Genomic DNA, 14,507 nt, shown 5'->3' on the forward strand with positions numbered 1-14,507 from the left:
GACTCAACCTACCCCGCGAGCTAAGCAACATACACCCTACCTTCCACGTCTCCAACTTGAAGAAATGCCTGTCCGACGAGACCCTCGTGATTCCCCTCGACGAGATAGAGGTCAATGAGAGCCTCAACTTTGTGGAAGAGCCTACGGAGATTATGGATCGGGAAGTAAAACGAACGAAGCAAAGTCGCATCCCAATTGTGAAAGTTCGGTGGAACGCCAAGCGGGGACCGGAATTCACTTGGGAGAGCGAAGATCAAATGAAACTCAAATATCCCGATCTCTTCGCTTAGTATTATTGTAATACTTATATGTATGAATTCTAAATTTCGGGACAAAATTCCCCTAACGGGGGGATGATGTGACAACCCAAATTTATTGTCGTTACATAACCCCGTTTTCACTAACGGAATTCGTCGTTATGTATTAATTTCCAAAATATTTGGAGTCGTCAATAAATAAATATCTATTTATTTATATTTTCTTGACATTATCATTTTAGTATAAGTAAATATAACATATAAGTGTTAACCCCGTTTAACCAAATAAAGTTATATTACTTTTCAACCACTTCACCCGGGTAAAAAGTTTTAACCCCGTTAAACTTTAGCATCGGGTAGCCGTGCAATACCCGAGGCATACTTAAGGAAATTGAATGCCACTCTACACCCTTTTACCACCCCAAACATACACTCTCTCACTACTTTCTCTCTCTAGACCCGATTCCGACTCCAAAACTGCGAATTCCGGCTTCCAAACGTAAGAGTATCTTCCCTAACTTATTCTAAACATGCATCAATATGTTTATAGCTCAAAAATCATGTGAATGAGTCATGATCAAGGAGTTTACGGCCTAAGAAGCTTCTTAGGCCGTAAACACCCAAAGCTTGGCCAAATGTCCCATTTTCCCTTCCTTTAAGCTTGGATATTAATTAAGGAAATAGCCTAGATGAGTTTGGACATGAAAACACAAGTTTTTAAAGCCTAAAAGAGGGTTTACGGCCCAAGCTTGTGCTCAGACCGTAAACACCCAATTTCTATGTTAAATAGCCCCAAAAACTCATCTAAGGCATGTTAGAATTTAGATATGATCTTAGGAAATGCTTAAGGCCATTAAGCAACACATTTTAGAGCCTAAAATGGGAGTTTACGGCCAAGACTATGCTTGGGCCGTAAACACCCAATTTCCATGCCAAAATGTCCCAAAAACTCACCTAAGGCCTTCTAGAATTTAGTTATGATTTAAAGGAGTGCTTAGGACCATTTAACAATCCATTTTGAGGGACAAAATGGAGTTTACGGCCCAAGCACAAGCTAGGACCGTAAACTCCCTCAAACACCACCAAATGAAAGTTTTAACCCCCAAATTTGGTCCTAGGCATTCACTAGAAATTTAGGGGATGGAGTAAAGGCCTTATCTTGCATTTTTGGGTGAAGGACAAGAGTTTACGGCCAAGCCTAGGGGCTTACGGCCGTAAACTCCCAAGGAGTGGCCTTTGGGCCGTAAACTCCAAGGGAGTAAACTCTTGGACTCCCCCGTAACCCCTATTTGGCCATATACGATCCCCGAGAACCCCTTCTAAGCCCTAAGACCCTGAATCAATGCTAGAATATCTAAATATCTTAAAGAAAAACACAAAATGATTAATTTCTTGTAAAATACATATTTCATATGATATTAGGGTCTTAAAAGGTGAACAAGTCCTCTATTGGTACAAAACGCTCAACCGACACTTTCACCGGATTTACCCAATTTACTCGGTTTCAGGTGAGTTCATACCCCTTTAATGAACCTTTCAAATGTTTTATATGTTTTAGGGGGGGGGGATACAAGTCAATTACACATGTTTATGGAAATTTATACAAATCAGTTATTCATGTTACGGAAATTAATCACATGTGATTCACTATCCGTAGTGCAAATCACATGTGATTTACCACTATGTTTTATAAAAAGGATTTTCGTTTTCAAAACTATTTTGGATAAATAAACAATTTTATAAATGTTCCCTTTTGACAAGATTTTTATTAAATAAATTCCTTATAAAATGTAACCACACCAATATATTTATATAAGTAAGACTTGAAGGACTTAGGATCGATAGCTCGCCTTATTTCCTGTTCTTGTTTGATTGTGGGCTTAGGGTAGTTGTTATCCGTCCGACTTTCATTGATTTCTTAGTTATATATCATATATATTAGTGTTGGATATGAGTATTTTCATTTCATTCGATGTTTAAACCACTAAACTGACAAGAATCATACATACTAAGTTAACTATAATAGGTATAGTTAAGGCCACTATTACTCGCTATAGCTACTACTCTACACTCTGTAATACACTCTATTATGATACCATACACTAACAAGAGAACACAATACGAGTTATACAAAAGACTACTACACTATAATACAAGAGAAAGCACTAATCAAGAGATAACACACTAACCCACTACGAGATACTCTATTCGCTACGCACTACGCCCAGAGTCTTCTGACAGGAAGACGACGCTATATGTATAGATCTATACGGGGCAAACACTATTACTTCCCGACTGTTAACTTCAGTCCGAGCCGTGCAGGCCCAGGGATGCCGCTACTTTACTACAATGTGCATGACCGGGAAGGTCATGGGGTCCACTATTATACACGCTATTGGTATCATACAAGGAATACACTATAACTACACTAAAACACTAAACTAAATACGAAGTTAATATCTCGAAGTAAACAAGTATTTAACACTAAAGAAAGTTTGCACCACTATTATTGACTTCAGGCATAATCTACCGTATTACATTACTTATTGGAAATTCACTATTATACTTTTACAATTAATGGTTTTCAAAGATGAAAATAACATGTTCCTTAATGGTTTTCACTTACAATGTATTTCTGGAAAATATAGGATTTTCTACTACTTATGAAAGTAAAATTGCAGCTTTTCTTACTATCGGTTCTAATGCTTTTATACAAAAACTCACACTAAACTCTTATGAACTCACCAGCTTTATGTTGCTATTCGTTTTCAAAATAACTTGTATCCTCAGGTCAAAGATAGACAGGTACAGGTGCAGCATTTTGGAGAAGGTGGAGCATACAAGATCCATCTCTTATTTTTGTATTACTTTTGGTGTTTGCTAAACATTACAAAACACACTTGTAATTAAACTCACTATGTAATGCAATGGTTGTATGTTTCTTGTTTTTACTATTATGCAATTGTGATGATACTGTACATGACGTCCTCCACCCCGAAACGTATTCCACCGTTATCGGTTTTGGGGTGTGACACATTGACCTAAGCAATCGAAAATTGTTATGCCCATTTTCACATCAATCCAATAAATAAATCCACATTGTGGTCTCAGTGAAATTAAGAAACAATTGTTTCAGATCAACAAGAAGTAGATGCGCTTTTTGTACCAGAATAAAATGTGCTTCCTGGGTTATTACGGGTCTTCGAGGTCCTTATAATCACTAAATTCCACAAACACACTTTTCCGTATGTTGGATTTAATTCAAGAACTTCCACAACCATCGCTTATTATTTGTTTGATTTTGCATAATTTATATAGAGAAATTGAACATACTGTTAGGTTCGCAGTACAAATGTCAAGTTCATAGTGCATATTAGGTTTATTTTGAAGTTTTGTTTAATCAAATAAGCTATTAATTTTCCAGAATTAAAATCTAATTATCCAGGATTTATATTATTCAGTGCGCAGTATGGAACATCAATCCGCAAAGAGGGTACTATGGACTGATGTTACGTACTGCGAACTTACGTGATATTACAAAAAAAATAGTCCTTATTTTTTTCCATATGACATCAGTCCATAGTACAAAATCGAATCCACAGTACGGACGATGAGTCCGCAGAAACTCTTCTACGAACTCATTGGTCAGTTTAGGTGTAACACCCGTTTCCCGATGCTCGGTACGTAATTCCTTTTAATGTTAAAAAATAAAATAAACTAATAATAATAATAATAATAATAATAATAATAATAATAATAATAATAATAATAATGTAACATCCGGTTTACCAGGTATATTGTTTTAATCATTTACATTTAAGGATTTTGGAGGGACTCGATGAGTTTGTGCCTCAACTCGTCGAGTAGGGTCGCGACTTGGTGACGTGGATAATGAATGGACTCGACGAGTCGGAGAGATAACTTGTCGAGTCAGCGCTATTAGCATAAACCCTAATTCTCTTGGGCCTGGGCCTATTTAAAGGCACTTATAGCCTACTTGACACCCCCCATCAGTGTCATTCGTCACTTGAGAAAAACCCTAGAGTCATTGGTGAACAAGAGAGAGAAAGAGGATCATTTGAGGTCATTCCTTGGGAAGGAGATCAAGGGTGTTGCAAGGATCAAGAAGAGAGCTTATGGATCTACTTCATCTCCATCTCCAGCTTCAGATCTAGGTATGAAGTCCCTACCTTTCCTGATTTATTGAATAGATCCCTTGAGTATGAGAAGTTAGGGCTCATATCACTTTTGGTGGGGTTTTGGGTGCATCAGACCCCCCCTCTTTTGAGTTATGCCATAGATCTGGACCTTGTAAGGTCCAGAGAGTCAGAAAGTAGGAAGCCATGGTTGAGCAACCTTAGAGCTTTGAATCTATGAAGCTTTAATGGGGTCATAATGGTATATAGAGCAAAATACACCATGCATGGAGCTCAAGATCGGACCTTTACGCGACTTTTGGGTACTAAGAGGTTAGATCTATGAGTTAGGGTCGAAGATCTGATCTCAGAAGTCCAGATGAGATACTAATGAAAGCAACTTGCCGATTCTATGGGATGACTCGATGAGTCATAGCGGGTTTGACTGAGTAGCCTTGTCCCAGTGTTGACTCATCGAGTTGGGAGTCAACTCGGCGAGCCGAGTGAGTCCTAGGAAGAATTCAGAAGATGCGAGGGGACTCGACGAGTTGCAAGGGTGCACTCGACGAGTTGAGTCAAATATGGATTGTTGACTCGTGTTTGACTTCTGTTGACTTTGGGGTTTTGGTCAACATAAGTAATAGAAACCTTAAAGGGGTAAAATGGTATTTTACCCACTTCAAAGAGTTAGAAAGATAAAGAATCGTCTTCGGTTATCTGAGTTGTGAAAAGAGTATTAATTAGAGATCGACATTCATCCTTGTGTTAGTAGGAGGCTAGTTCGAGATCCGAGCGCGAGGTTATTTGTTCACCTGTTAGCCGAGGTGAGTCTTCTCACTATACATTACCTAGGGTGGTATCTATCTGTGGCCGGGAAGGTCATACGTGTTTGCTTGAGATTATGTGTATTGTGATTTATGTATGCTATGTGCTACTTTGACGGGACCGGAGGGTCCAACGATTTACGAGGCTGGAGGGTCCTCAACCAAACCGGACCGGAGGGTCCAACGAGTTAGACCTGGCTAGAGGGTCCAACGAGCTACAGGACTGGAGAGTCCCGCTGAGACACAGTGACCAGAGGGTTGTACAGAGTATAGCCTCGAGTGGCGAATTGTTGTATGTGGTATTTTGGGGAACTCACTAAGCTTCGTGCTTACCGTGTTATGTGTTATGTGTTTCAGGTTGTTCTCAGGATCGCGAGAAGGCACCGACTTGATTGTACACACCAGTGAGAGAGTTACGTTTTTGAGGATCCTGGATTTTAACCGAGCAATTATAAAGTTTTGAGTTGTAAACTTAATAAATGAGATTTTTGTGAAATAGATTATGAGAATTATGTGATTTGAAATGAAAATTTTGTTTTGAAAATTTACGACGTTACAAATAAAAAGCATCACAATAACAATAATAATAATAATAATATTAATAATATGGAAAATAGAAACCCAAGGACTTATTCGTAATTTTCAGAACTTATGGTGTTAAGAGAATTCAGATTTGGTTGTTTTTTGCAAGCATGTTAGACCCGAGGGACCAAATATGCCAAAAATAAATTCTACCTTGTCTGGTTCTTTAAACAACGACATATCATCCACTAGAAAAAAAAGGTCTCATTTTTCTTCTTTTGGGCATGCAAACTAGGTTTCTTTGAAAGCAATGTAATTCTAACCTTAAGAGCATCTCCAACCAACTCTAATTCTTCATTTTTTCCCTCATTATTCTCCAACCCTCCTCCATTTATTCCCCCATTTTGGGTGATATGAATAGTATTACACTAAATATGGTATTATACTATTTAATTCTCCCAAAATGGGGGTGAACTTTGCGTTGTCGGTTTTAGTCCCTCTTTTATCTATTTATACATTTCTAGTTCATTTTTACCAACTAATTATAATTTAAATATAATATTTAATACTTATAATATTTTTTATATATTAAATTATATTAATTAATTATAAATATAAAGTTTGTTTTTTGTTCATTAAATTCATCTAAAAATTTAAATACATATTGAAATTTAAAAAAATGATAACGTATTTTACAAAAACTTATTGTAAGGTCCTGAGAATGGATCTTACCAGTGATCAACAACAAACACAATCGCATAAAAGAGAATAAGATTCGAAAAGAAAAATAAATCAAGCTTGCACACGTTCTATTACTGAAAACGTCTAATACAACTCGATATGTATGACCGTGAACTACTAGGCATCAACAACTCCCACACGACTGACTAACCCTCTATATATATAGGGAACCACGACCGGAAACAGAGTTTACGGCCGTAAACTCATTACAGACCCGTAAACAAATAGTAAACCTACCAAAATACTCTATCAACCCAAAACCACTATTACAATGCAAAGCCTAGACCAAACCACTAATTGGGCCCTTCAATCTCCCCTTGGTTTGGTGCTAGCTTGAAGTTAACCTTTATTGACTACCATAACATCTACTTGCCCCATCTCCCCATTCCACATACGCTTATTAAGAATCTCAACAACCATGGTCGTATATACTTTCGCAACATCCTCAAAAATATCCTCTGCAACCAATATCTGAAAATTGCTCAGGTGATGAGTGTCTCACTTTCGGAATTGTAACAAATCTCTACGATCATAGAGACAGATGCATCCATTCTTGAGCTTGATTATAGCAGCTGATGTAATCTCATCGAAAACCCGACACTCCATTGAGCATAGAGATCCATCTTGATAGTTCTGAAGCACAGGGAACTGTTTAACCTATTTAGTTGCAGGCCACATCACAACTTGCAGAGTCTTAGGATCAATAATATCAGGATGCTCCAACATAATGGCCTCAACAGTTTTCATGGCAGGAAATCCCTTTTTAACCTGATCCTCAAGGAAGTGCTTGAACTGGGTCCCCTGTGGATTATCTGTGAGATTCGAAAAAGGAGCTCATGACAATTCTGTCAAATCTATCCTAGTCCATGAGTTGAAATCATGACTATCTTTGTAAAGCTCAGAATTGCCACTCTTTCTTAGCACAATCCACATCTTAAGAGGATCATGAAATCCCCAGGAAACAATTCTAGATCTATCACCGAATGTATCTCTAAACCGAACAACCTCAAGATCAGTAACAGTAATTGTTGGTTCATCCCAAGAAGCATTATGGTTAGGGTTTCTTTTAAACAACAGATGTCCCCTCTTAGCAGCTTCTTCCTGCGCATCATGTATTATCGCTGAAACATGAGGAGCTTGGGAAGGCTCCTCCTCAACACGATTAACAACCCTTGATGTCTAAGCAGTTAGCATGGTAACCGGAAAGGCTTGAGTATGTAGATTACTTTTATATTCATCAGCAGACGTTTGATATTTTTCACCGAGGTCTTCTTCAAGCTTCTTCTTTAGCTCAAAATAACTTGAAGTCAAAAGATTGAAATGGTCTTGAAGATCAGAAATATGCTTTGACTTTAGAGCTTTGTCTTTAAGAAGATCAGCTACTTGCACACCAAGCTTTGAATTGTCTGATTGAAGTTCAGATACTTGAACATTGAGATTTGTATTTTCCACTTGGAGATGTGAAACACGAATATCAAGCTCAATATTCTTCTGACTAAGCACTGAGATCTCCTTCTGCAACCCAGGGATAGTGAGATTTTCTTCTCCAGAACTACCGTCCCCAATAAAAATACCTTTACCACTAGGCGGAGGCACTAAAATATGCTCTTCAGCCAAATGCATGGCTAACCTTGAGGAAACAACATCATGATCAGGTCGAGGAGGAGAAAACCCTGGTGGAAAACAAGATCCACCAACTTCAAAAGCGGTGTCTTGTCCTGCAGTAAAGAGCTTGGTTGTAGTAAGACTAGGAGTAGTGGTAGGTAGTACTGGAAAGCCACTAACAAGATTCGCAATTAGATCACTCTGCCTTGGATCCCTTCTTATTCTTTTCAACGGGGGTTGACCAGTCTGCATTGTTGTAAGATCACTCACAAATGGATCTATAGTAGGAGGAACAGAAACAGGAGGAGGAAATCCAATAACCATCTCCATTGGAGTGGAAGTAGTCACCATTTGGTTTGAGATAGGAGGTGTAGTTTCAAGAACTTCATCAGGCTTTATTGTCTCTGTCGTTGGATGAACGACTTCATCGACGTTGTTGAAGATCGAGTCAAGGTTCTCATTTATCAAAAGATTAGAACTACTTGCAAGAGACGCATCAATATCATCATTGTCAAATCCGGTAAGATCAAGATCGTCAAAAGAAGAATTTTTATCTCCTTTAGCTTTTGTCTCAGTTGCCACAGTCCTTTCTTCATAATCACTTTGAACATGAGCAAGTATTAAATCATGTTCTTCCGCCACATTAGCTTCAGGAGTCAGAGTCTCTTCTTCTTCTTTATTCTCATCATCAGATACGGTGATAACATCGTCATTTGGAGATGATTTCTCTGAAGATGCAGGCTCAAAAGATGCCTTGTCAGACGATCCATAAGAGGACTCATTTAGTTCAGCAAACTTTCCAAATTTCTCTAGAGGATACTTTCCTTGAAAGGTAATTTTTCCTTTACGGTTCTGCTTGATGAGCCCTATAGTGTGAGGACCCAGAGATTTCATATCAAGAGTATCGCCTTCCTTCACCGTGTCTGGAAACTGAGTATTGATAAACAATTGAATGAACCTAGGATACAATAAGAAAGTATCACGGGTTGAGGCCCTGATGTTTACCATAAACTCATCCAAGATAAATCTTGAAAAGTTGAACTTTACTCCAGCAGCAAAAGAAACAATCGCTCCAGTATTCCTCAGAGAAATTTCATCAGCTCCTGATCTTTTTCCAGAAAAGCAGCTAACGAACACATGGGCCAAAAATCTCCAGTATGGAGGTAAGAGCTTCTTCAAAGTTGGAGGAGAAGTGACTTCATATCCCATCCTCCTTAGAATTTTCTGAGCATCCTCAATCCCAATCTCCGTGGGAAAGTTTGGTTGATCGTCAATCAGCAAAGTTTCTCTGACAAAGTTCTCAGTGATCACAATCTCGCGTCCTTTTACGACAGCTTTAATAGTAACAAGACCAGCATCATCCATTTCCATCTTAGCAGTCGACCAGAACTCTCTGATCAAATTATGGTAGATAACCGGATTCACAGTGATGGTTGATGCCAGGCAGCATTCCCTGAGTCTGTGGATCATGGACTTGAAGTCAGAGTGTGCAACTGGAGGATCCGCCAAAACAATAGCCATATTAAGCATGTCTGCAAATTTGAGGTTCGCCATTGATCTACACTAAACATGCCAAGTAAGACAAGTTAGCCGAACGAGCAATAAAAATTTTAAATGATTCAATTTTGACCCCAAAATGAAACAACAATTTTTTTTTTAAATTAGGTCAAAGTCAAAATTGCAGTCAACATCAGAGTTTGGGTCAACGAGGGGTTACGGCCGTAAACCCTTGGCCGTGAACTAATGACCATTTGAGGAGTTTACGGCCGCAAACACCTTGCGGCCGTAAGCTTTGGCCGTAAACTCCGAAACCCATTTTTCGTCGATTTCAGCTTTAAAACTCGGTTAAACACAGAACGAGATGCATTTCCCTCATCGAAAACTCATTACCTTCGAGACTATCGGATTAATTTTGCGAAATTTGATGGAAAAGTTTTCGAGGAGAGAGAGAGAGAGAGAGAATATGGGAGAGTTTGCGGCGGGAATTAAGAAAGTGATGGGATTCCAGCTGTAAACCCCTTTATATACCACCTTTTTCATTTACCTGATAACCACACAGTATAAGGCAGTCTCCAACACAGTCCAATATTTTTCAAAAAAAAAAAATTTTAAAATCTTTTGAGGATTAATATTAAAACTAAAATTAAAAATAAAATAAAATTAACTTTGCAAAATTTATAATTAAAATAATTGATAAATTTTTAATAGTTAATAAAATAAAATAAAATTAAAATAAAATTAATTTAACTCCAACCAAAATATACATCTTAAAGTTTAATTACTGAGAATCAATTTGTGACGCTGGGATCAAAGCTGTTGGACAACCTTATTCCACTTGTCGGTACCCTTATCTTCATATCTTTATCTGATCGATCGCCAGTATTGTGGTCCACTTAAACACGAAAAATTTGTGACCATATTTGGACAATTTACCAATGACATGATACACATACATATAGATGATTATAATTTTATTATCATGATTGGCCCTAATTCTTAAATAAAATTTTCTTATAACCATTTAACTGACAACGACCAGAGATATTGTTGTCCACCTAGATTGAGCTACGAGATCTACAGACAACCTGTATGTGTTCAATTTTAATTGTACTAGAACGTGTTTCCCGCTTCTTGGCATGCCCCAGCCATCAAGGACTTCCAGAATACTCCTTACACCGGGTGAGCAGACAATTATTAAGAGAGAAGATAGATTTAGAATGCATATGTTGTACATCCAGGTCGGATCTCTTCCAATCACGCAAAGGATGAAACATATGACTAACTGAAGATTTAGAGGGATTGAGAAGATAATGGTGCATATACTGTGTACCAGGTCGGATTTTGAGTCACGCAGAGGAGACAGTATATGGCTAACAGATAGAAAGAATTGCATAGAGAGAAGATGCGGAGAGATAGAATCACATATGTTACAGTCCAGGTCGGATCTCTCGATCACGCAGAGGAGGAAACATATGACTAACAGACAGAAAGAAAGAAAATAACCTTCTACAGGCTAAACGAGGAAAAGTGAGTCCATAGTTCTAGATACCGGTTATATAATGTGACCGGTAGATTCCCATGTATATCCGGAATTAAGGATAGAATCCGCACATCGAGGAAAAGTGAATCCATAGTTCTAGATACCGGTTATATAATGTGACCGGTAGATTCCCATGTATATCACCCTGCTCAACCTATCCGAGCGTCGTGATGTCAGGCTAAACTGATCTAACTAGGTCATAGTTTGTCAAGTCCTTAAATTCATTTGGTTCAACTCTCCCTAGTCAAGTCCATTTAAATTTTTTCGTGCCTACTAACGCATCTAGCACAGAACGTAGACGATTCAACTTAGGTACGTTACGCAGATTCAGATTGCCCGTTATCACTTGCTAATTTCATTTCCCATCACAACACCTGCAAACAAAGACTAACAACAATTTTTTTAATTTTTTGGATTTTTTTGATTATTTTTATTGTTTTTGGATTTTTGATTATTTCTCCCCCTAAATTTGTGCATGGGTGAGAATAAAATAAATAAAATAGAAATAAAATGCACAAATTTAATCTATCAAAAAAACTTAAAAATTTGAAGAATTAAGAAAAGAAACAAAAAAAAACTTAATCCTCAAAACGAATCATTTTCAGAAAACCTACAAGCACATCAAAACGAGCTTTGTTAAATGGCTTAGTGAACAAATCCGCCACATTATTAGCAGTAGGGACCTGTTCCAGCCGGATTAGTGAACGCTCATAACAGTCTCTAATAAAATGAATTTTAATGTTGATGTTCTTGGTTTTAGAGTGTTGGGCTGGATTTTTGGCAACTTGAATGGCGACCTCATTATCACAGTAAATGGGGGTTTCTAAATAATTCAAACCCTAATCCAACAACTGATGTTGGATCCAGATAACTTGAGAACAGTAGGCCGATGCAGCAACATATTCTGCCTCCGCTGTGGAAGTTGAGACAGTGTGTTGCTTCTTGCATTGCCACGAAACTAGCCTGTCACCTAGGTATTGACACCCAACTGAGGTTGATTTCCTGTCAAGCTCACAGCCTCCATAATTACTGTCAGCAAAAGCATATAGATCAAATTCAGAATTCTTCGGATACCAAAGACCCAATTTTGGGCTGCCTTTGATATACCAAAAAATTCTTTTGACAGCAATAAGATGTGAAAGTTTAGGATTAGCCTGATAACGTGCGCATTGACAAACTGCAAACATGATGTCAGGTCGGCTTGCAGTAAGATACATCAGCGATCCGATCATTGATTGATAGTGAGTCTGATCTACGGATTCACCATTAGGATCTGGAGTCAGAAGAGGTCTTTCAGCCATTGGTGTTGAAGCAGATTTAGCGTCGTGAAACCCGAACTTCTCAAGAATATCATCCACATACTTGGCTTGATGTTGCAGGATTCCGGTTGAATTCTGTTTAACCTGAAGCCCCAAAAACATGGTCATTTCTCCCAACGAACTCATTTTGAACCGCTTCTTCATTACACCTTAGAATTCTTTGTAAACCTGCGGACTAGTCAACCCACAGATAATGTCGTCAACATAGATTTGCACAAGTATCTGATCATTGCCGACATGCTTGATAAACAAGTTCTGATCGATAGTGCCACGAGAGTAACCATGCTCGAGCAAATGCTTTGTTAGAGTTGCATACCACGCTCTAGGAGCTTGATGTAACCCATATAATGCCTTGTCCAACTTGTAGACATGATTAGGAAATTTTGAGTCAACGAACCCAGGAGGTTGATCAACATAGATTTCTTCCTTCACCTTGCCATACAAGAAGGCGGTCTTGACGTCCATTTGATACATGGTAAAGTTCATGTAAGAAGCATATGCTAGGAAGATACGAATGGACTCCATGCGAGCTACTGGAGCATAAACTTCAGTGTAATCAAGACCCTCGACTTGTCGAAACCCGCGAACCACCAGTCGAGCTTTATTTCGCACAATAACCCCTGAATCGTCCTTCTTATTGCGATAAACCCATTGTGTGTCAAGAGACTTCTTGTCCTTTGGTAACTCAACTAACTTCCAAACATCAACCTTTTCAAATTGATGCAGTTCCTCATGCATTGCATCTACCCAGCTGGGCTCATTCAGAGCCATTTCGACATTCTTGGGCTCTATTTGAGAGATAAAGCAAGAGTAAAGACAAGTATTAACGTCTCCACTCTGACTTCTGGTTTTAACATCGTCGCCCAGCTGACCAATGATGTTATTGATCGAATGATCGCGTTGAATCCTTGAAGGTATCTCTTGGCTGATATCATTGAGAGAGACAGGAAGAGTGTGAATGTTGATACCTCCTTCATTTGCTGATTGAGCCGCTCCAGAGGGCTCTACTACAAACTCATTTGAGATAAGTTTAGGAAAGAGTAGTTCCATAAAAGTTGAAGAGGTAGCGGAAGCATCATTAGGCATGAACTCTCTTTCTATATGAGTAAGTGGCGTGGTTTCAGCATCAGGGGTATCATTTTGGACTGGAGATTTAGGACTATTATGTTGCACAGATGACTCCCCCTCAGGTATAGCAGAGGAATCCCCCTCAGGTATAGCAGAGGACTCCCCCTCAGGCATAGAAGATGACTCCCCCTCAGACATAGAAGAGGACTCCCCCTCAGACGAAACCGAGGACTTCCCCTTAGATGATGAAGAGGATGCATATGGAGGTCTGTAGACAACTTCTTCGTGTTCATCTTCAGAAATATTCTTCAAACCAGAAACAGATCCAGATGAGCCAATCGAAGACACATTTGTTGATTTAAACAGCGATGTGTAATCAAACAACCAATCCGGACCCACTCTAGCGTCCGTCTCATTTTCTTCCAACCAACGCACGTCATAAGATTCCACAATCTCCTTTGTCTTCTTATTGTAGACCCTATAGGCGGTGTGAGTAGCATACCCCACGAAGTAATAGTCATCAGCTTTGGCATTAAACTTCGGGTTGGTCTTTAAGTGAAGAAGGTTGCAAGGGCAGCCAAATACACGGAAATGATTGACGGATGGCTTGTGACCATATAAAATCTCATACGGGGTCTTCATTTGAGCTTTGTTGATCAACACGCAATTTTGAACGTAATAGGCAGTGTTTATTGCCTCGGCCCAAAAGAAAACTGGCAGTTTTGAATCACACAGCATCGTCCTTGCAGCGTCTTTTAACGTTCTGTTTCTCCTTTCAACAACACCATTTTGTTGGGGTGTGTGAGCAGAGTTGTATTGACGCATGATACCCTTTTCTGCGCAAAAATGATCGAGTACAGAATTCTTGAACTCTGTTCCGTTGTTGGTACGAAGCGCCTTCACCCGATTGTTAGTTTGGTTCTCAATTAATACAATGAATTTCTTAATCAAATCAGCAACTCCATCTTTGTTGGATAGAAAGAAAACCCATGTAA

This window comes from Lactuca sativa, chromosome 1 (assembly GCF_002870075.4).
Source record: "Lactuca sativa cultivar Salinas chromosome 1, Lsat_Salinas_v11, whole genome shotgun sequence".
Taxonomy (NCBI): domain Eukaryota; kingdom Viridiplantae; phylum Streptophyta; class Magnoliopsida; order Asterales; family Asteraceae; genus Lactuca; species Lactuca sativa.